The following is a 23511-nucleotide window of genomic DNA, read 5'->3' as shown; positions in this document are numbered from 1 at the left end:
GCACTCGTATAGATAAGATTAAATTCATATATTTTTGAGGAAAATTCTTGCCATGTTGCAGGAGTTATAACAACACCGCGTGTAGTAGGGTATAATATTTTATTTTGTTCCACACATTCACGGAGATGAATGTTCATTCTGTTTTCAAACTGATTTATCACAAAATATCCTCAACCAAGAGTCCACTGTGCAATCAACTTCGAACTTTCTTTTTTCTGTTCTCGATTATTCGGCATGAAGATATTTTCAGGAACAGATTTCATATAGTGGGCAAACCAGTCATCCTCTGAAAGTTCATCCTCATTATCTTCCAAGCGTCGTTTTTTAATTTTCAAAATTTTTATGTTTCGGAATGTGATACTAATTCTAGGATCTTTAACGTCAGGTTGAGAGGGTATTCCATGCATCCAAAATTGATTCGTTGGGGGTTTCATTACAAGGAGAGTTTCATGAGTTAAGTCCACGTTTCGAGATGTGAAATTTCGCCTGGTAAATACCATTTGACGTTTTGCACCTAAACTGATGATAGGTATATCACTTTCAGGTTCGAGACAAGTTTCATTGTCTTTATGCGTTTCGCCACTCCGTCAGGATAATAGTTCAATAAAGCAAAATTATATTTTTTGCCAGTTATCGTTTCAACATAATCTTTTACATTTAGAAGAGTTTAAGTCCATGGCTCTGCACAAATGCTCGTTCCAGAGAATTCGTAACTAAGTCCTTCATCACCAAAACCGAGTACCTTTCTTCGTGGAACATACTGAGTCCCATTAATTTCAAAACTAATATTTTTAAAATCATAATTTGTTAGTTCATCTAGCAAAATATCAGCTTCATTTCGTGAATAAAATTCTTCGTATAATTCCACATTTAACTCTGTATCACATATATTCCTCATATTCGCTTTTGAATCTAAAGACAATTCTGAATGATATAGAGATACGTAGCTCTCTTAAATAGCAAAAATTATCTATTAAATACATTAACGAAATGATTTCATCAACACTTATCGTAATACATTCTTGTCATGTCTTGTTTGTGAAGCCAGTCTTTCCGGCGTCATATGTGTAAAAATAATCATGATAGGATAGTGGGAAAGAGTTATAGTGTCCTAATGTTGTTATTCTGAACCTCGATATTACATATATGCATAAAGAGAATCTTAAAAGCATCATCCACTTATCATGATAGAGTAATGAAAAATTTCTAAAACTCTGATAATCATACGCGAAAGAATGTATTATCTTAAGGTTGTTGTTGCTATTCCAAGTTTGACAGTACATACAGAAGTGAAGGAAGACCCTTGATAAGAGCTGCACGTTATCATGATAACGTGAAGTCTACAGCGCTTATCAAGGATCTTCCTCCACTTCTGTATGTACTGTCAAACTTGGAATAGCAACAACAACCTTAAGATAATACATTCTTTCGCGTATGATTATCAGAGTTTTAGAAATTTTTCATTACTCTATCATGATAAGTGGATGATGCTTTTAAGATTCTCCTTATGCATATGTGTAATATCGAGGTTCAGAATAACAACATTAGGACACTATAACTCTTTCTCACTATCCTATCATGATTATTTTTACACATATGACGCCGGAAAGACTGGCTTCACAAACAAGACATGACAAGAATGTATTACGATAAGTGTTGATGAAATCATTTCGTTAATGTATTTAATAGATAATTTTTGCTATTTAAGAAAGCTACGTATCTCTATATCATTCAGAATTGTCGTTAGATTCAAAAGCGAATATGAGGAATATATGTGATACAGAGTTAAATGTGGAATTATACGAAGAATTTTATTCACGAAATGAAGCTGATATTTTGCTAGATGAACTAACAAATTATGATTTTAAAAATATTAGTTTTGAAATTAATGGGACTCAGTATGTTCCACGAAGAAAGGTACTCGGTTTTGGTGATGAAGGACTTAGTTACGAATTCTCTGGAACGAGCATTTGTGCAGAGCCATGGACTCAAACTCTTCTAAATGTAAAAGATTATGTTGAAACGATAACTGGCAAAAAATATAATTTTGCTTTATTGAACTATTATCCTGACGGAGTGGCGAAACGCATAAAGACAATGAAACTTGTCTCGAACCTGAAAGTGATATACCTATCATCAGTTTAGGTGCAAAATGTCAAATGGTATTTACCAGGCGAAATTTCAAATCTCGAAACGTGGACATAACTCATGAAACTCTCCTTGTAATGAAACCCCCAACGAATCAATTTTGGATGCACGGAATACCCTCTCAACCTGACGTTAAAGATCCTAGAATTAGTATCACATTCTGAAACATAAAAATTTTGAAAATTAAAAAACGACGCTTGGAAGATAATGAGGATGAACTTCCAGAGGATGACTGGTTTGCCCACTATATGAAATCTGTTCCTGAAAATATCTTCATGCCGAATAATCGAGAACAGAAAAAAGAAAGTTCGAAGTTGATTGCACAGTGGACTATTGGTTGAGGATATTTTGTGTCCATAAATCAGTTTGAAAACAGAATGAACATTCATCTCCGTGAATGTGTGGAACAAAATAAAATATTATACCCTACTACACGCGGTGTTGTTATAACTCCTGCAACATGGCAAGAATTTTCCTCAAAAATATATGAATTTAATCTTATCTATACGAGTGCCAGCATCATTTGCAGTAATGAGTTGGTAGTTTTCAACAAAGAAGGTGAGTGTATTTTTCAACAAGTTTTTAAACAAGATGAAAATTCTTTTAAACTAAAACCTACATACCTAAACGTAAACTGTGATATTTTTAAAAAAATTGAAAGAAATTATTCCTGATGTATCTAATACTTTATATAAAAGTATTTTTGAAATTATTTTACCGTTGCAAATCAAATGTAAAAACAATTGTTCGGATATGGCAAGTGATGATGATGAACTTTTTAAAGAAATCATAAACTCTATCAAAATTGAATTAAATTCAGTGATTAAAAAACTATTTAAATGCGAAGGTTGCATTGTAAATCATCCTTCACAAACAAGACATGATTGCATTATAATAAGTGTTGATAATAGAATTAAATATATTGGTGAAGATATATTTTTATGTATTAATTTTAAAAATATAAGAGATTCTTTAAGGCAGAAAAAAATTGTTCATTTATTTCGTGATAGGTTTTTTGAATCGAAATGTTATGAAGATTATAAAAATGCATTGATATAAGTACAGCTATTCTATTTAAATTTCTGTGTTTGTTTGATGTTATGACTATTTTTTTCCTTATGTTTTTTTTAATAGAAATATATTGAAATTTTAGTTTTAATTTTAAAGCAAATATGTATATCAAATGTCAGTAAATGGAAATTGCTGTTAATTTAATATTAACTAATGAAATAAAATTCTAAGTATATTTTATGTATAATACAGAAACTTGTTCTTTGGAAATAAATAAATGTATTTAAATAGAAAAGCTTCTTGGTGAAATGAATGTATTTTTATTTTTTATAACAATTTTTTAAGTATTGTATGTTTACAGTGCAGTATATGCTTCAAGTGATTCACTCGTGTTGAAAATTTAAGAGTTTATGAAGCGATTATTCGCTGAACTTATGTGATATATTTGTAAGGTTTCTTGAATACGAGTAATCTGAATCTGAATACATCGTATTGAATGTTCGGACATTTTTTCAAGTAAAACAGAATTTGAAGAAAGTCTCACGAAACTTTTTTTTAATTTTGCTGGTGTTAAAAGAAACAGAAATATGCTGATGATGATGTTTTGAAGCAGCATGATACTTCTCTTCTTATAAATTGCATCCATTGTTTACAAGTGTTTAAAAGAAAAAGTGATCTCTTACACCACATTCGAATGCGACATGGTTTGATGCGAATCTTACAAAAACGAAAAAACGTTGACATCGTTAATACATGCAAGTCTTCTAAAATCGCAAGTCTTAATAGTATGTTCGCAATTGAATTGATTTTCTAGAACATAGAAAATGATCATGTCTTAGATGTACTTCTTGAACATATAAAATTGTAGTTAGTAGGGAAAAAATGAGTTATGGTGTAGTGTTACACTGAGTTATGATATCGGTGTTTGAAATGGTAATCAATAGTTACATTTAAAATGTGTCGTGAGTGTGAAAATGCAGAAATAAAAGAGCTTTGGCGAATTTAATAGACGTGGTTCAATGTGGTTGATGGAAAAATTTGTTCCATGTAAATTAAATAGTGTAAGATATGAACCTCTTTCTCTCAATAGTTAATTATTCAATTTTAAGACAATTAAACTTTAAATATATATGCATACAGTACGTGTAATGATTAATATTACATTGATTAATGTAAATAACTGATGATATGTGTATTAACATAGTGAATGTTCACTTTTATGAAGTTCTAAGCATTACTTTAAATGTCATTCATAAAACTTTTATCTCATATATACAAACATGACAATATCTATTGAGTTTTCATTTGTTCCTTGGAATGAATAAAATTTTAAATATTTTTTTTTAAAATTTAATGTAGATTGGAGTAAAATATATGTACCTTTCTTCATTTCAATCGGTAATATCTGTATGCTGGTAAAGGTACGTATGTTCGTAAGAGTTATACTGTGTCACATTTTTTGACAATCTTTCATTCATATTAGCTAATAAGAGAATTATCGAAATTAGTAAAGTAATGAAAATCAACGTTATTGAAAGAAAAAAACCCTAAAAGCATTTACATTTCCAGAAATATATCGACGTTCTTTTTCTTAAAAACAGCAGGTGTATCAAAGTTTTTATTTCGTTAAAAGCTGAACTTGTAAAATAAAAATTTTCTATTAGTGTAAGGTAAACAAAAAAATCAAGAGACAATCCGTATCATGAATGAAATTCAAGTCTTACATCGGATTTAAAAGAAATATTCTGAATCTAAATGTTTATGCCTATTTAGCACAAAATGTGTTTATTTGTCTTATAAATTTAACTAAAATCATTCTTATAACAGTATGTTGCCTTTAAACTGGATAAAAATGTCAAGTATATTTTCTGATGGTACTGATATACTTGCCAAAGAAGTTCTAAAAACCTCAAATGTCGAAAGAGCATATGATAAGAGTCTCCTTTCCTATCGCTACGTCAGTTACAGGTTAAGGGGCGTCTTGAATGGATGAAGATAATGTTTGTGCAAAAATATAGTAGTTCTATTTTGAAATGAGAAATAATTCGCTTTTTGTCAATTAACGAAACTTGTAGTATTATTAAACAGAATGTCAGTGAAAGACATTGCGTTTGCATAGTGAATTATGAAGGTACTGAAAGGTAGTAAAGAAGGTGAATGAAAGAATTAATTTGAACAAATAAGGTAAGGCTATCATTAAAAGAAAAAACTGTTCAAAAGATGTATGTTAGAATTAAAAGTAAGATGTTAAAATTTAAAAAGATGTAACAGAGTAAAATTAAAGAATACTGGTATTTCCCATCTGGAAAACAGTAATTTGAGTACGATATTGAAAAAGTTGGATTTAAGAATTTCTTTATGCATGTGATGCAAAACAATTGCTAGTTTATCATGAGTGCTGACATAGATGCAATTAGTGTATGAAAAATAGTAAAATTAGTATAGTCAGTGTCTCTAAAACATGAAAAAATAATAATGTGAGCAGTGTAAATTCATTTGAAGTACTGAAATATGACATAGACTAAATATCAGAAGATGTAAGAAATATTTTGGTATGCGTGGATGAAACACTGAATGTGGTTGTAAAATTAGAAATGAAAATTATCAACACACTTAAAGGTAATAGGGGTTTAAAACTAAACATGATGTTAGACACTTTTAATATCGTAAAACTATATGAGAAAGAAATACAGTTAGATATAAATGGTTTTAAACTGTAAAGTTGTGAATGGAAATTTCTGAGTAAAACCTGTAGATGATCTATTATGATCGGAGAATAAAACAAGTATTTTAAAAATTGTAAGGAAATGTTTGAATATGGAGTAAATGAAAACAATCCATATCGTTAAAATGAATAAAAAGGGTTAAAATGTTGGAATTACGAGTGATGAGACAGAAATAAAAACATTATAATAAATAAGTTAAACTAGAATTAAGAAATATAAACACAGAAGGGAAATCATGAACGTAAGAAAAGCAATTAACAGTTATAGACTTAAGTTTTTTAAAAAAATATTCGGTAATGTAAAGAAGATATTGTTGAACATGTGAAAGAAATTAGAAATTCTGTAGAATATTTAGTAAAAGAACTAAGATCACGAAAAATAAACGTTTCTTTTTAAATAGAATTTCAAACCACCAAGTTAAAGTGTGTATAGAATACTAGAATGTTTTAAAAAAGTAAATGAAATTTAAATTCAGAATATATTGAACATTATAACGTTAAAAAAAGTGTGAAATTGCATCTAAAATTAAGTAATGTAACAAATAAACAACATGTGCGGGAACGTTTGTGAAATATAACATATAAGTTAAAAATCAGGGTATGCTGAAATTTATGAAAGGTATGATAAAAAATAGTATGTGGTAATTAAATAAAATATTACAAATTAGAAACGTTAAGTATTAAAAAATATGACAGTAAATGAATATGTTATTATGAAAACAGAAAACCTGAGAAATAAGTTAAAGTTTCATGGAAAACTAGAAAGGATAAAAGTATCAGAATAAAATTGAGTAATAAAAACAAATTATCTTGTAGTTACATTTTCATAACATGATGAACTATCATTAAAGGAAAGTCTTTTTTATATTTCTTTCTTTTACATTGTTTTCAGAGTCGCGCATTGAATAATTTAACACCAGACTTAAAAATATATTTCTAAAACATATAATTCACTTTTTCGTCAAGAGAGGGCAGCATCGCCATTTCATCAAAATTAAGATGCAGAAAATATTTCCCGTTGCTAATTTAAAAAAACTAACTTAAAATGAAAAGCAGGAGGTCTACAACTCAATCAGCAATCTACCAACACCTCAACTCTACTCGTGACCACGCCTCCTAGTGTGATGACGTTGCCTTTGGCCCCACCCTCTGTGTGACGTCATTGACCACGCCCACACCGCACACCGCGTGCAGTAGAACCCGCATTTTTATACTATTTAGGTCATTTTATTCTCTTTCGGATCTTGATTTTGGACACCACAAATGAGAAGGTTATGTTAATTTTATGAGATTGAATTTCATAATTGTTACATATATGTAAAACTATAAAACTGTGTATATTTTCTGAAGTAGGATTAGTTTGGAATAATAACTCATCTTTCATAATGTTATAAACATGTATCTTTCCATAAATTTGAAATGAGATTTGTATAATGCTTATGTAATTTATTTTCTTAGTAAACCCATAGAATATTATTTCATATTAAGTAGATTATTATCATTTAGCTAATAAGTTTCAAAGTATTTAAAAGTTATCAAACATATGTATTTCTATAATCCTGATAAACATTATATTTCCTGTTATTGATAGCATATAGTTCCTTTATTCTTGGTTAAGCCTTTAGATAAGATCTTTATGTACGACAGTAATATTTTGCAGGTTTCTGATTATAATATGAAGATCTTGCAATAAATGCAAAATGTTCTTGTGTTCATGACACGTTCTTATGGAGACAGTGCAGTTCATAACTTCTTGGCACTGCAGGAAGGGACAAACTATTGACTTATAGATATGTGCCCCAAATTTTATAATAAAATTATTTAAAGAAGGAAATAAGCACATTTTGTCAAACATATTGTATTTTGAGAAATTAAATGAAGCACAAATAAGTATTTTTCAAGGGCAGGGGAAGAAATTGAATGTCAGTTATTAATACTTCCTCAATTCTTGTAATCCTGAAATAAGATTTTTCGGTACTCTTCTGTAATCGGAATTGGATTCAGAAATGAGTGTATATGTATATTCTATGTACATACGTATGTATATGTGTACGCATATAGACACATACATACATGCATGCATATATACATTCCTTAATCCAGTCCCGATAACAGAGTACCAATTTTTCAGTCTGTGACACGTTTTGATTAATTTTGTCTGCATTTAGAATGTATTTGATATTCTTGTTATAATATTATTCTTTCAAATTATAGATGGATTATTTATATCTGGTTATAGAAATAATAAATAAATATAATTTTTATGTGCTAGTATTTTTATACAATATATTATACTAAGTATGATTTCATTTTTAGTTCTTTAGTAGTATTTACACATACCCTTTTTTTTTTCAGTAAGTAGTAATTAAAATATTGGTGGAATGTGAAAGAAATAGATTACTAAATTTTATTAAACATGAAATGTACCTAATTTATATGCATTTAGATACACATGAAAGTTAAAAAAATTGTATTTTCTCAATAAATGCAGATAAAAGACAATTCTTTTATAGACTTCTATCTTCCATGTATCAAATTGTTGTACTTAAAAATTATGCATTTTTTCTTTCGGATTAATGAGTTTAAAATGATTTTGCAATGTAATGAGTGACAATTTTTTTTTTTTTTTCTTTTTGAAATCTGATATTAGATTTCTCCAACTGTACAAGGAATTTTTATTTCCATATATTTATTTTTTAGTATTTCAAGTGATAAAGGTTATCCGTTGGAACTTTGGCTTTTGACAGCATACATATAAATCCCTCTTCATATATAGAAGAAAATTATAACCAAAAGCATGCAGTAGCAAGGAACTGCGTGGAAAGATATGTGGCGTTCCGACAGATACTTCACCTTCTATTCACGAGATGGCGCCACGTGTAAAATCCAGTTCTTAATCGGAGCAGCAAAGCGACGTCATTACTCACTCAGACTTCTCGTGAGACAACTGTACGCGACGGTAGCATGAACTGTGTTCCGAGCTCTGTGTTGATCTCTGCAATGTAATTTAAATTGTAATTTAGTACTTAACATATTCTTTGTTATAGGAGATTGTCTACTTTTATTTTCTTTAATTATATCATGCATTAAGCACACGACCACCAAAAGTGGTGACCTTTTGACTGAGCACGCTACTGACAATGGATTTTCAACGACCCTAAGCCACGTGCATCCAAGGCATTCTGAAGAACTGACTAAAGATAACAACGAATATGGACATTAAACGTATGCTACAACCTACCCCTTCAATTATTTCTAGAAGTGTTGATATATATTGCTTGTGTTTATTTTCAAAGTCGTGCATATCATCGCAAGGAGCTTCAGCAAATCATCAATGTGATCTGTTCCGTTCCGCTGACTTCGCCGTCGTGCAATAATTCTTTGATCATTCAACTTTCGTGCCAAATGTGCTACAACAGTGATTTTCGCTAAATGTGCTACATCCGTAATTTTTCTGCAACGTGCTACGGCAAAATTCTTCCCTCAGTGTTCGAAAGGTGTGAATTTTTTTCCCATGTGCTACAGGAGTGATTTCCTTTTTCCTTCGAAAGTGCCTTAGCAGTGTGAAGTGGTGATTTTGTGTGTGGGCAATACAAAATGAACGCATCATTTTTTTTTCTCAAATAAGGGTTTCTTTTCAAATGCATTTCGGTAAAATATTATTTGTGTGTGTAATTGCTGACCCTGTATTATTTGTGTGTGTATCGTTACGTAAATTTTTTCTGCATGGTTAAAATATTTATTGTTATCATGGTAAAATATCAATAGTGTATCCTCTTGCTACAATATTTGTGCTGTTAAGTTTATTAATTAAATTACAATATTAATTAAAGTGCAATATTAAATACAATATTAATTAAACTATTATAACTACAATAATATTGCAATAATAATTATAACTACAATATTAATTAAAGTGAAAATGATCTATCAGTATGCCCGACGATATTCCACCAGAGCCACAAATCACACGCGTTGCGGTGAAGCCACCGCCCTTCTGGAAAAATCCTTCATTGTGGTTCGCTCAGATCGAAGCACAATTTTCTATCGCTCGCATTAGTGAGGATTCTACAAAATTCAACCATGTAGTTGCAGCAATTGAGTCTGATATTCTGAATTCAGTGCATGACTTAATTCTCAAAACACCTGATTGTGATAAATACTCCAAACTGAAACAGCGGCTCATTGAAATGTATTCAGAAAGTGAATCTTCAAAAATACGTACTTTACTACAAGGACTTGAACTTGGAGATCAGCGACCTTCATACTTGCTGTCACGAATGCGTGATCTGGCAGGAAGCCATTTTAGTGACGACTTGTTGAAGTCACTATGGCTTTCGCGTCTCCCTAATAACATACAAGTAATTCTTGCTGCTTCCAATGAAGATCTAACCCGTTTAGCAGCAATGGCTGACAAAATTAATGAACTTGTTACTCCACCTTATGTCAGTGCTGCTAATGCTGCACCTTCCAGTTCATCCCTCGAACAACAAGTGGCTGAATTGACCAAAAAAGTATCCGAACTCTCTACAAGTCTTCATGCTTCACGGAGATACAATCGATCAAATCAGGGCCCACGTAATAAATTTCTTGGTCGAAGCAGGAGTCGATCTCTTCACAATACTCGAACGCAGCACAAAGAACCCACAAGTGGCATATATTTTTATCATATGAATTTTGGCGCTCAAGCTCGCAAGTGTGCCCCTCCATGCACTTTTGAACAAGCGGGAAACTAACTGGGCGGTCTTCTGCTGGCCAACAGAATGTCCGCCACATCGACAGAATAGTACTGGCTGATCGTTCAACTCAGTTATGTTTTCTAGTAGATACTGGAGCTGACATATCAGTGCTCCCGAGAGCTAAAACAAATGCTCACCAACTTAATAAACTTGTACTGTATGCAGCCAATGGTACCCGAATTGCAACCTACGGCACCAAACTATTGACACTTGATTTAAACTTGCGCCGGACTTTCAACTGGCCTTTTATTATTGCGGATGTAACTCAAGCAATTATTGGTGTCGACTTCTTTACACATTTCCACCTTTTAGTGGATGTCAAGAATAATTGCTTAATTGATGCTACAACTCAGCTGACATCACAGGGCCAAGCTTCTCACATATCGAACGTACCTACCAACATAAGTGTTGTATCGGGCAGCACACGGTTTCATCGGTTATTAGCAGAATTCCCTGACATTTTAAACCCATCCAAATCAGGGCAGCATACTCATCAGCCAGAAGTGTATCATCACATTGAAACACATGGCCCACCTGTATTTTCCAAGCCTCGTCGTCTTTCTCCAGAGATGCTAAAAGCTGCTCGCAAAGAATTTGAATTCATGCTAGCACAGGGAACCATTCGCCCATCTAAAAGTCCATGGGCCAGTCCACTTCACATGGTTAAAAAGTCTAATGGTGACTGGCGGCCTTGTGGAGATTATCGTCGACTTAATGCCGTCACAGTCCCTGACAGATATCCAGTCCCACATATCCAAGACTGTACCCATCTTTTCCATGGAACAAACATATTTTCTACCCTCGATCTTGCCAGAGCATATCATCAGATCCCAGTGCATGCTGGAGATGTGCCTAAGACCGCAGTGACTACACCATTTGGTCTCTTTGAGAACTTATATATGCCATTTGGCCTTCGCAATGCTGGCCAAACATTTCAGCGTTTCATACACCAAGTACTGTCTGGTCTCGATTTCTGCATCCCATATTTTGATGATATCCTGGTTGCATCTACAGATGCGGAAGAACATTTTAAACATCTGCGTCAGATTTTCACTCGCCTTAAAGATCATGGATTAAAACTAAATCCATCCAAATGTGTACTTGGTCAACCCTCAGTTTCCTTTTTTGGATGTCTTATCACCCAGAACGGAGTTAAACCTTTACCGGAAAGAGTCAAAGCAATTAACGACCTACCTCAGCCCAAAACCATCTCTGAACTGAAGCGTTTTCTAGCAATGTTAAATTTCTACCGACGCTTTCTGCCAAATGCCGCAAAAACACAAGCCTGCCTACATGAGTTTCTGAAGAATAGCAAAAAAAACGATCAACGAGCTGTCCCTTGGACTGAATCTGCATCTGCAGCATTCGTGCAATGCAAACATGATCTGGCAAATGCAGCCACACTTTCTTATCACTCACCTAGTGATCAGCTCTCTATAATGGTAGATGCATCTGACACGGCCATAGGAGTAGTGCTTCAAGCCCATACCACTAAAGGACTTTCCCCAATGGCATTCTTTTCTAGAAAACTTACTACTGCAGAAAAGAAATACAGCACATATGACAGAGAGCTACTTGCTGTGTACTGTGCTGTTAAATACTTCCGGCACAACTTGGAAGGACACGACTTAATCATTTTCACCGATCATCGACCATTAACCTTCGCTTTTAGAAAAAACTCTGACTCATGTTCTCCTCGTCAGCTTCGACATCTGGATTTCATCGCCCAGTTTAGTACAGATATCAGATATGTCTCTGGTACTGATAATTGTGTCGCTGATGCCTTGTCTCGGGTAAACAATATCAACCTCACTACCCCAGATTTCTCTGAAATTGCAAAAGCTCAATTGCATGATGAGGAACTCAAGAACCTAATCTCAAATCCACAAACCTCCCTTCAGTTACAACCGCTGCACATTGATCCAACGCTTAAAATTTACTGTAACATAGAGAACAATAGAATACGTCCCTATATTCCTGTCAATTTTAGACGTGAAGTGTTTAATGCCTTGCACAATTTGGCACATCCTGGAATCCGTGCCACCAAAAAGCTGATCGCAGACAGATTTGTCTGGCCAGCGATGAATCAAGACATCACAGAATGGACTCGTTCATGTATTAGATGTCAACGGTGTAAAGTATCCCGTCACACTCACAGTCCCATTCAACAATTTAACCTTCCAGCAAGACACTTTGATCATGTACACTTAGACTTGGTTGGCCCATTGCCTCCTTCAAATGGTTACACTTACCTCCTGACTTGTATTGATCGGTACACAAGATGGCCTGAAGCCATTCCTATTGAAAATATATCCGCTGAAACTGTAGCTCGAGCATTCATCTCCCAGTGGCTTTCAAGATTTGGCATGCCTACTGACCAAGGCCGACAATTTCAATGTCACTTGTTCGCATCGCTCACCTCTCTTCTTGGCATTCGCCATATTCGCACAACACCATACCATCCATCTGGAAATGGGATGGTGGAACGCTTTCACCGATCTCTCAAACAAGGTCTGAAGTGCCACAGTAGCACACACTGGACAGAAGCCTTACCCCTAGTCTTGCTTGGTCTTCGCACAGCATTCAAAGAAGACATTGGTAGCACTTGTGCTGAAATGTTATATGGTGCAACCCTCCGTCTGCCAGGTGAATTCTTTCACCCAGAATCTACTCCAGTTATCGACCCTCCAACATTCCTTCAACGTTTACGTGAGACCATGAGCAATATCTCGCCAACCCCAGCATCTTCGCATAACCAGCCAAGCTATTTTGTACATCCTGCGCTTGAGACATCGTCGCACGTATTCGTGCGCAACGATGCAATTAAGCCAACTTTAACACCTTCATACGATGGTCCATTCAAAGTTGTCAAACGAACACCGAAACATTTCACCATCATCTGCAATGGCAAACAATCAGTGATTGGAATCGATCGTCTCAAACCAGCATTTCTAATGCAAGATCGAACAACTTCCTCATGAACATCACTCCCGGAAGAAAGCTTACATCCCGTTAAAGAGCAACCTAAAACTATCTGATCTGGAAGAAAGGTTAAATTTAACCCAAAGTACTTATAACGTACCGATGGTACTTGGGGGGGAGTACTGTGGCGTTCCGACAGATACTTCACCTTCTATTCACGAGATGGCGCCACGTGTAAAATCCAGTTCTTAATCGGAGCAGCAAAGCGACGTCATTACTCACTCAGACTTCTCGTGAGACAACTGTACGCGACGGTAGCATGAACTGTGTTCCGAGCTCTGTGTTGATCTCTGCAATGTAATTTAAATTGTAATTTAGTACTTAACATATTCTTTGTTATAGGAGATTGTCTACTTTTATTTTCTTTAATTATATCATGCATTAAGCACACGATAACCAAAGATACAGTGGTGTACATAAATCAAGGTTTCGTTGCCTACATCATCACAGAGTGTTGATGTACAGCCCAACACTATAAAGGGCTTCTATAAAAGGGAGCTGACTCATAGTCCATTTTGTAGCCAACAAAGCACTCTTGTTGCTATCTGCCATTGGATCAGCATTGTTATGTTGACATGTTTATTGATTGATTCCGACCTAATTTTGAGAAACATGGGTAAATGTGCTGCACCAAATTGTTCCAGTCATTCTAAAAATAGCATAAGGATATTTCGTTTTCCGAGAAATAAAGAAAGACGAAGAAAATGGATAATTAATTCTTGTCGAGCTCAATCGATTCCCGGCCCAAGAGTGTGTATTTGTGAGGTGAGTTCAGCTTGGTATTTTTCCATAGAATGTTAGAAAAATTACTCTTCGTAATTCTTCAAAATGTATGTTTTCATTTAACTGCCACTTATTGCTGATAATCTGATTTTTATAAATACAAAATCAATTATGGAATGTGTGTGTTTGTGCAGTAAAATATTGCTAATATTGTTTGTGATGTTATTGTTCCTTTTATTATCACGAATAGTTTATACTGTTTGTAAAATTCTTATTTTTGTAAACAGCACGTAGGAAAGTGATGTTCTTTTTTTTATTATTATTATTTAATTCTACTGTACGATTGGTGATTTAAAGCAACATTCTATGTTTTGATTATGATGTATTGTCGCCAAATCTGTTAATTGGTGCCAATGTTAAAAACTGGATAGTATGATCTAAATTATAAATGATTTTGCTTTTTCTTTATAGTAAGATAAATATATTCTGTATTTTTAAGGTATTTTGAAGTAGTTAAATATTAACTTAAATATTTGACAAATCATTTTAATCCCATTATCATGCTTGATCTAGTTGTAAATCTTCATGTTGTATTTTTAACTATAGTTACTTTAAATTTATTTTCAATGTGTTTTCATTGTGTGGAAGTATGTTTTAAGTAGCTTTACAAACTTACTTTTTATTAATTTTGTTCTATTCTCATATAAAAATTAAAATTTACCAGAAAACTGCGTTCTTAAAAGTGTGATTAAATTAATTTAATACCTATAACTGTAATTAAATACTAGTGCTTTAAATGTTAATGTTAAATTTCATGCATGGTTTTGTTAAATTTGCTGGTACATTTTGAAGAGAGTCAATTTGTTCATAAATGACATAGTTCATAAATTTCTCATGGTCTGCTAAATATAATTTACTTTTGTGTGACCTTACATCTGAGGCACCGATCGTAAATTTGTTTTGGCGTATTAAGAATTTTGAATAAAAAAATTATTGCTACTGTAAAAGATTGTTCACCTGATGTTTACCTTGCTAATCAATGTCTTATAGTATTGTAATGACTTGCAAGATTTTTCATAATGTGATGTTGCATATGTTTTACTCTTCTTTGTTATCAAATAAATAAAAACAGCATATTCCTAGTCACATATTTCTTCTTTTAAAGAATTATATTCTTTTAAAGAACAATTACTTTACATATTTCTTCTCTTTTTCTTTTTTTTGTAAGAGTTTTATGTATCATGATGCAATATTTGGGATTTGTTTTTAGAGTACATAACAGTACTTTTTTGAGGTGTTAACAGAATCAGTGTACTTTATTTATTTACTTATTGCTTTAAAACAAGCTTTAATTTGAGGCCTTTTTTCCCCTCCTTTCCATATGCACATAAAACTTACTTAAGCTATATTTTTAACATATTAATGAGATATATGTAAATGAAATAAGTCTCTTATATTAGCTACTTTCTAAGGATCTTAAGTTTTACTATCGTTTATTTTATTTTAAATCTTTACTATCACTTCTTATTTTCTACTTCCGGCCAGAATTAAAAGCTTTAACTTATTTATGCAAATTTGTCTTGCGAACGCCAAATACTTAAGTTGTGGCTTTTTGCCAAGCAAGAGAGAGGAAGGAGCTATTAGAAGCAGGCCGCTTGCCACAGTAGTTTTACTCGGTTGCTGGTTGCCTTCAAGGCCAGAGGTTTAATCCTCTTGATAATTTTAAACGTATCGTAGTGTTAGCAGTTCTCTGTACTACATACGGCTTTTTGCTAATAAACGGCCAATCTTGGAGTAGGCACTTGTTTGATTAATCCAAAGTTAAGTTTAGTTAGAGTTTAGTTAATATTTTTATATTCTTATGTTCAGACCACAAGTGGTTGGTCTCTGTATTCCGAAGTCCGGAAATCATTGTAAAGAGAGAAAAATAAAGGGTTTCGTATATCCTTCCTGTGTGTATTGTCTACTTCCCAAATTTATTGAACATAGCTTTAGTAAGCTCCCTGTTCCGAGTCAGGACATTTAATGTTCCCAAAGCAAGTAAGGAGGAACACAGAACCTGATAACTTCACTAGAAAAAGAACTAAACTAAACTGATATACCTTGAAAACTTTTTGAGTTATATTTTTAAGTATTTAAAAAACTTTATCTTCTAACACTTACTCTAATTTTTTATTTCTTCAGTGTTTAATGTTTTCTTGTTTCCTCAGTACATTTTCATTTAACATCGTCTTTTTCACATTTTCAAATTCCAATAACATATTACTTGAACATCTGCTTCTTAATTTATCCAAACACATGAATCATTTTGTTGGGCACAAATAGATTCAGAGTCTCTAGCAATCAAGCAAACAATTCACAACAGAGTTATTAAAGTTGCCTTACATGTAAAACTTGCATTTCAATTTAGGAATTCATAATTAAATAATATATTTTTAGCCTCAATTTTTTAGTCATTCAAATTATACATAAATTATTGGAATATATCTTCAGATTGTGCTGCAAGATATTGCTGTTAATGATAACTATAAATAATCGAATTTCTATTCTGAGATCTGTTTAAAAATATGTAGATATTTTTAAATAACCAAAAAGTGTATAAACCTGATCTAAATTCACTGACCTAAACTAAAAATTTGTGTATGAATCAGGCACATTTCTCCCTTAAATGATAAACTGATTTAAAATAATAAAAAAAATAATAATAAACAAATTTTGTACATCTTAGATTAAAAAACTTAAAACTGCCTCAAGAACTTCAAATGAACAAGATTACACAAAATTTAGTTATTTAATGATCCTAAATTTATTGAAAGAAAAGTCATGGTGAAAATGAATAACAGCAATCTAAATAATAATAATACATAAATATGCATGTGTGTGATGTGTATAAAATAGTATCTTTCATGGTGTTTTTCCATGAAAGACACAAATGTCTGTAACTGACGAGAAGTTATTCGGGATGACGGCTTATTCTAAACATAGATGGAAAAAGATATGCTGTTTACAAATCTGCTTACAAAAAAGAAAAAAAGAAAAAAAAAATTAAAGTTACGATTATTTTTCAACAAGTCTTCTCAAGTCTCGTTTGACGTCAAAATGTGGGCGGTGCGAAGGAGGAGCTAATACCTCTTTCGAACGGCGAAAGCCTTAACGTTTCGCACGGTAGAAGCGCTTGAGGATACGTTTACTCTCAATCGTTAGTAGCAGTCGAACGAGAAGGAGTCGCTTGCTATGTCACTCTCGTATCGAGATCTCGTCGCACGGTAGGAGGATACGGCCCTTAGAGTTACAGGAGATTTCTGGCATGTTTCCTTCTCTGGAACCACTTTTCATGGAAATCTTCCATATATTATTTTACAGTTTCTAAGTTTTGTATTATTACCGTCCAGACTTAGCAGAGTACTTGATCTTCATTATATCTTTTTTTAGTAAATTTACATTTTATATGCTATGTCTTTCTAAAAATAAAATTCAAAAAGTAAACATATTTGCACATCGTACTCAATTTCCTACATCTGAAGAATTTCTATCACTTCCAGATTTTTACCTTAAAGGAGCATAACCTGCATTTATTCCATTCATGTTCTTATTACCGATAGGAAAACTTACCGTTGCATGAGAGATCTGGAATACTGAAATTCATATGAATGTTGAATAATGGAAACAAGCCCGGCATTCTGTCATAATTGACTTATACTCTGAAAAATAAAATTTTAAGAAAACATCAGTTACACTAACGTGGATAAAATAAATACATTTTCCAAAAAGGACAAAGAAATCTATCACAAGTGTCAACATACACGATCTACAAATATATTTTTAATATTTAAATAATTCATAAGCTGAAGATAAAATAAAAGAAAAAGTATCGAGAATTCATTCGCATATACCAACACCAAAGATAAAATAGTTTCCAATAGCAAAGAGAAAACAGTTTCGAAGATTCTAGAAGACTACTGAGAGAACACTCCCTAAACGTTTGCGAAAAGGCAACGACATCACAAATACATTAATTTTATGGAACATCACGTTATTTAAAAATTTCCGTTCGAAATTCTAGTCCTGATATGGGAAAATACTCATTAAGTTATTAAATATGGGTATTCATTACATGTTTGTAAAGAAACAAATATATAAATAGTAGTTTTGCATGTTTTCTATCCTGGTAATAATACTGGTAAATTAGAAATATTTTCTGTACTGACCATATGTGTCTATGAAATTCTTTGCAAAAAGCGGAAAGTTAATAATCATTTCGATACTTCTCTAGAAATCAAGTGTTACAGATGAACAACGATTTAAAAATTAACCAAGAGTACAACGAAGTACATGTATAAATTATTTTGCTATTTCAGTTATGAACGTTTAAGTAGGATATATCCAGAATCTTCAAAATGAGTAATGAAACGTTCAGTTTAACCTTTAGAAGTCTCTGTAACAGTAAAATTCTGATTAAAATTGTGCTGACAGAAGGGGAAAATGCCTTTTTTAAAATATTCACATGATATGTAATAAAAATGATAGCATGGCCCCTGTTCAGCAAGACAATACAAGGTTTTAAGTAAAAAAAGTTTCTAAACTGACTTTTTGTCACGTACGAAATGAACTGAAACAGCTAAAATTAGTAATATACTAGCACTGAACTAGGAAACAAATTTTCAAAGATAATACAGTGGTATGAAAAATAATCAAAAAGTACAACATGTAAAAAATTTTCTTCGCAATAGCTTATGAAAGTTTTCGTTTCAGTAGAATGGAGTTAGAAAGTACAAATGTGGTAATGAATCACTCATTTCAGCCTTTAAGATTTTATTAAAAGATGCAATAAACACATTCACTTGAAATGTAACGCAATAAATTAAAATATAACTCTGGTTCATCAATACAATATATTAGTTATGTACAGTTAATTGTTCATTTCGAATCTGATAAAGAAGAAAATTTTGAGTCAAAGAGAAACATATTTACAAAACAATGATTCTTATTTTATTACAAATTTAAATCAAAGCGCTGATGTTTCTCAGAAAGATGAGGTATTTTTCTTAGGCATGTTTCTAATGAAATTAGTATATAAACCTTTAAGAAAGAAATAGACTTCCCGAGAAAATCTATGACAAGGCAAGCCAGTGATGGTGGTGACTTAGAGAAAATATACCAAGTCTATATGAGCTGGGTTAAAAGTCTCTATTACCTATATACGAATACGTCAATGTCAGAGAAAATTAATCTATCCCCATAGAATGCTAAGACAAAAATTCCATTTCTTTACTTAACTTCTGGTTTAGCGTGGTAGTGTTGTTGAAGTAAATCTTCCAAACGTGTAACAAAATTATTAAATCAAATAATACAATTATTTATTAAAAATTTGTTCCCAAGACTTTACGAGGCATTATAAACGATAAATAGGAAAATATTTGAAAATTCAATGATTTGGAGTGGCAGTAATGTAAAAAATGGTAATATTCAAAGTGTTCTAAAGGTTATCAATAAGGTACTTCACAAAAACGGTTTATGAAAACACGAACACATCACAGCCACCCACAAATAACTTCCGTCACATCTGAAAATTTTATGCTAAAAATTTACTTGGGATGCAGGAAAAGAAACTTTAAAGGATTCAAAATGAAGATACTCATGTAAAAGTTCCGAAATGAAATGTACAGTATTTCAGGAAATATTCGCTTAACTTCTAACTTGTTTGTAATTTTGTTAAATCATATGTAATGAGCGTATGTGAGACACGATTTATGAGGAAAAAATAAAAAAAACATTTAACTATCTGGAAAGGAATCAAATTTCAGTGTAAACGTAATGACATGGAAAGTAGTACAATATATCTGTACGGGAATATCTTGATGATAACTTCTGAGTGTGTTTGTTTCTAACAGACATAGTTAAAGATTCCTACATTGGTAATGAAATACTAAACTCGGCCAATTTTCATCAAAAATGCCGTAAGAAATTCACCGTACTGGTAAAATATTACTTAAATTCCTTAGCTTCCGTGACTTCTCTCAAACACTGGCAAGACCAACGGCTGTCAGGGCAATACAAGATAACATCTGTATATATAATAAAAGAAAGAGTCTGTCTGTGTGTGAGGGATTTCGATCGCGTCTGGCATGAGGGGGCTTATTTACAAGTTAATTAACTTAAAGTTCAGCAGCGAGTTAATAAAGATCTTCCACTCTTTTCTGTCCAACAGGACGTTCTTTATTCAAATTGATAAAAGTATTTCAAATAAGATGCATGTGAAGGCCGGAGTCCGGCAGGGTTCTATACTCGGACCTGTGTTCTATTTATTCTATGTGGCAGACCTACCTGCAGAACACCTGGCCCAAAACTTCTTCATGGGATGCTATGCAGACGACACAGCCTTTGCTGTCAAGTCTGGATCGAAATATTTTGCCGTAAATAAACTACAAAGATTTATGCCCAAGCTTGAGCAATGGTACGCTATGTGGAAAATCACAATTAATGCAGACAAGTCCAAACTTCTAATTTTCAAGAAAAATAAGATGAACCATTCTTTGACTGTCCAGCTGAAACTTTTTGATACCGTTGTACCTGTGGTCAAAAGCGCTACGTATTTAGGACTTAAATACAATTCAAATTTCCTATGGAAGGATCATATTAATTATGTCAGGGGCAAGACTATTGGTGTCATACAAAGTCTTACGCCACTTCTGTCTGCGACTTCTAGATTGGATATGAAGCACAAAAGACATATCTATAATTCCATAATACGGCCTATTTTTGCGTATGCGTCTCCCGCATGGGCCTCAGTTCAGAAGAAGGAGTTGAGCAAACTTCAGATTACTCAGAACAAAGTTCTAAGAATGATTACCAATGCCCACTATTACGTCTCGAATCAGGCTCTTCATCGAGACCTTAAAATGGATTCAATAGAAATGTATTTACATAAAGGTAATGTTAATTTCTTTAAAAAGGCACAGGACTGCAATCACATGAATGACCTTAATGTCTTAAACTATGTTTTTCTGGAAGAAGATGCTTCGTTACGACCACTCGCGGCCCACCTCGCCCGGGACTTAAATTTCCCTACATAATTTGCCATGCAAAATGTGCAGAGATCTTGTACATAATGTATATATTTTGAGTTCTCAACTGTATTTATATAAATATTTTGTATCTTATTAATTTCATATTTCAGCATCCTATGTATCATAATTGTATAAAATTTTATCACTATTGCATTTATATGTATCATATCTTGTATTTCACATGTCTTGAAATGAATTGTCGGATTCGTTTCTGTGTCTTAATTGATGCAACAACGCAAACATGTCACACAGTATCCTCACGGCTCCTGTTTCGTGCACTTCTCATTGCGTTCGCCTCTCAATGGCTTTGCGACTCATGGTCGCCCCTGTACACCACCTTTGACCTTAACAACTTGTCAAGAATCTTCAAAGTCATGTGGCCGTTGGGCTTACTCTAATGAGCCGGACAAGTTGCGCAAATGCGCGATATTTCGACCATATCGGTACAGACGAGACGAGACGTGTGTGTGTCTTTCGTTGGCGCTGAGCGTAAGCTGATAGACCCACGACTACGAAATTTGGTACATAGGTGCATCTAGACAACAGCCAGTGCATATCGAAGCGATTTTTTCGAAATTCGAATTCGAAATTTTTTATTTTATGTTTTGTGACGAAATCGCGTCATTTTGAGATATAATGGGCTATAGGAAAGCGAGATTTTACTCTACGCACTCCATTTTCACATCGTCATGAAATGTAGGCACTTCTTTTCCTCAGTCGTCGAACAGCTTATAGTTCAAAGCATTCCTAGGAATTTGAATGTGCGGGTATTTTTCCACCTAAGATGTTAAGTTTGTTCATGATGTTAACCCTTAGCCTGTCGAGTGATTTTCTGCGAATCCCTTTAAAACTGTCGCTAGTTTTGGACCGAACTTCCCGTAAAATGTCGCGAAAATAACCCTAAACCTCTGAAAATTGTCAAGCAGTTCTTTTGTTATTTCCTATCCCTCCCAGAATTTTACTTCAATGATTCCGCTAAGTGAGATTGATTACTAAATATTGTTCGGTAGATGTGAGCTCTCAAGAGAATTGCAAAAGGCTAGACTCTCCGTGATGACCGTCTTAATGCCGCAGGGGGTACAGCTGCGAAACTTCCTTCCCTTAAACAATCTTATCTCTACATATTTTCTCTACATATAATAAAAGAAAGAGTCTGTCTGTGTGTGTGCCTTTCGTTCGCGCGGCGCGTAAGCTAATAGAACCATGGCTACGAAATTTGGTACATAGGTACATCTACACAAGAACCAGTGCACTTCGAAGCGATTTTTTCGAAATTCGAATTCGAATTTTTTTTATTTTTTATTTCATGTTTTGTGACGAAATCCTGTCATTTTGAAACATAATGGGCTATAGGAAAGCGAGATTTTACTCTACACACTCCATTTTCACATCGTCATGAAACGTAGGCACTTGGCTATTTTACGAACTTAAAATAAATTTCGTGTTTTAATAAATCGATTAAATACGAATTTATTTAACTTAAGTGAGCTCAACACCCTTTCAACGGGATTTTTTCTAAAAAAGTTTATGTTTAAAAATGTACAGTTTATTTTTCTTTGATTTTTGGACACGTTAAACTTTCATTCTTGCAACTGCTTTTAAAAAAGAATTTTGGAAAAATGATAATATTTTGTATCTAAATTTTTTTTTTTTTTTTTTTTTTAAATGAAGCTTCCGAGTACACTTCTCACATCTCACATCTTTAAAAACATGAGTTTGGCAACAATTTTCCTTTCTTATTATTGTTGATAGATTTTTGATGAAATCGCACCATTTTGAATAGTTTCGTTCTTTTAGAAATATGGGTTTGGCAACAATTTTTCATCGTATTTTTTATGTCACTGTTTTTAAGAGATTGGCATATTTTATTGTCATTTTTTTTATATATATAATACATTTTTATTGATGTTTTTTATAAAGTTGTTCGGCAGAGTAAAATAGTGCGCGGAATGTTTTGTTTTTTGAGTTGCTTTCATGTTATTTTTTGATTATTTCACTGTTTGTAAGATATTGAAAAGTTTTGCTTGATTATTTTCTTCAACGGAAAGTTGGTTAATTTTTTTATTAGGATAATTAATATGTGTATTAAGGGATATAGCTTATTTCATTGTAATTT

The sequence above is a fragment of the Stegodyphus dumicola genome, chromosome 5 (assembly GCF_044657685.1).
Source record: "Stegodyphus dumicola isolate Sdum_Otavi_A_Nest chromosome 5, ASM4465768v1".
Lineage (NCBI taxonomy): Eukaryota > Metazoa > Arthropoda > Arachnida > Araneae > Eresidae > Stegodyphus > Stegodyphus dumicola.
The sequence above is the reverse complement of the archived record's forward strand: the minus strand, read 5'-3'. Positions refer to the sequence as shown.